The sequence below is a fragment of the Nannospalax galili genome, unplaced genomic scaffold (assembly GCF_000622305.1).
Source record: "Nannospalax galili isolate Female #2095 unplaced genomic scaffold, S.galili_v1.0 scaffold702, whole genome shotgun sequence".
NCBI lineage: Eukaryota > Metazoa > Chordata > Mammalia > Rodentia > Spalacidae > Nannospalax > Nannospalax galili.
In genome coordinates, this window is record NW_008348657.1 from 1,850,370 (window position 1) to 1,852,469 (window position 2,100).

The following is a 2,100-nucleotide window of genomic DNA, read 5'->3' on the forward strand; positions in this document are numbered from 1 at the left end:
AGGGGAGGGAGGAGGGAAAATCACAACGAAAAAAGAAAAAAGTCTATTCCCGGAGGTGGATGGAAGCAGATCCTGTAGGTGGGGAAAATTCAGCATGGATCATGTGGTCATCAGTACAGAGTTTAATGAACGGACACATCCAGCTAAGATTTCCCAACAGCTCTGTCACCTAGTTTCTCTAAGCTGCTTAGTGTCAGGTACAGATCGACATAAACAAAATGAAGAATCCCGGCACACTGAGGGTCAGCCACATCAAAAACAGAGCAGCACAGACCCAGAAACCCCACTCCTGGAGACATATCCCCAAAGAGGGAAGAAAAGAGATCTGTGCACCCATGTTCACCACAGCCTTATTGACAACAGTCAGGAGCTGGAAGCTGGAGAGGGTGAATGGACATTCAACATAGGCTTGAGGTTTGCATCTGAATTGTCTCCCATTGAATACCTGGTTCTCAGCTGGTGTTGCTGCCCTGGGAGACTGTGAAACCTTTGGGACTTGGAGCTTTGCTGGCAGAGGTAAGACTGTAAGGGTGTATTTTGAAGGTTGTAGCCTGACTCCAGTTCCAGTCCTATCTCTGCTTCCTGATCTACCAGGATGTGAGGAAGTAGCCCGATACTCTTGCAGACACAGTGCCCTCCTTCACACCTCCCTGGTCATTATGAACTAAACTGTGAGTCAAAAAAAAATCCTTCTTCCCTTAGTTTCCTTCTTGTTAGTCACAGTAGTGAGAAAAATAATACAAGAATATATACACACAGTGGAATAGTATGCAGCCTTTAAAAGGAAGGGAATTTTGACATGTTACAGCATAGATAAACTTTGAAGACATTATATAAAGTGAAGTCACACAACATACATACATACACACACAGACATAGACACAGACAGACACAGACATAGACACAGACACACACACACAGACACACACACACAGACACACACAGACACACACACACACACACACACACACACACACACACACAGACCATTATTCCACTTGTATGGGAATGAAAAGTAGTCCAAATCATAAAAACAGAGGGTAGAATGGTGGTTGCTGGGAGCAAGTGGGGCAGGTGAGTAGGTGGTGTTTGTGAGGTACAGAGTTTTGTCCTACTGGACACAGAGGTCCTGGGGTCTATTGCATACCAACATGCATTTAGGGGACAAATCTATACTTAGGAGTTTGGGGGAGGGTGAATTTATACTATGTGAGGTTTGCCACATATGATAAAGAATGAAGCATCCAAACTTCTTGGGTTCAAATGCAGCACTTTTTATTTTTAGACTCTTCAAGAGGGGAAAAAAGTGTTAAAACTAAGAAATGGTAGCCAGGTGTGGTGGCACACACCTTTAATCCCAGCACTAGGGAGGGAGGCAGAGGCAGGTGGATCTCTGTGAGTTCAAGGCCAGCCTGGTCTACATAGTGAGTGCCAGGACAGCTGGGGCTACAGGGAGACCCTGTCTCAAAAAGACCAAAAAAAAAAAAAAAAAAAAGAAAAAGAAAAAAGAAATGGGGTGGCTTGTGTTGGTAATCCCAGCTCTTGAGGAGGCTGAGGCAGGAGGATGGTGAGTTTGAGGCCAGTTTGGACTAGAGTGAGATATTGGAGAGAGGAGCGGGGGAAGAAAGAGAAAGTAGAATAAAATTAAGAGATGGCAGAGGTCAAATACACTGTCAAAACCATCTAGAGAGGAAGCCACGAGTGTGACAGTGAACCTCCCTGTTAGGATCTCAAACGATTTAAAGAGCAGATCACAGACCTTTCAAAGTAGATGCATAAGAGTTACATTGGTGGAAATGTGCCAAGTTTGGACCAAAAGGATCGAGGCAACGAATGAGAGACGGCCTTTGCACTTCTCAATGGCTGAGAAGAAAGGAAAGGAGAACAGGGACATCGTTCTATTGGGATGTTTTAGCCCTTTTAAAATTTTCTGTAAGAAATGGATGGTGTCTGCAACTGAGAAAATGTTTTTCTTTCTTTCTTTTCCACACCGGGTCTTCAGGGTCTTGCCATGTATCCCTAGCCAACCTGGAACTCACTCTTTAGCCCAGCTTGGACTCAAGCTTTGAATCCTCCTGCCTCAGCTCCTGGAGTCCTAGG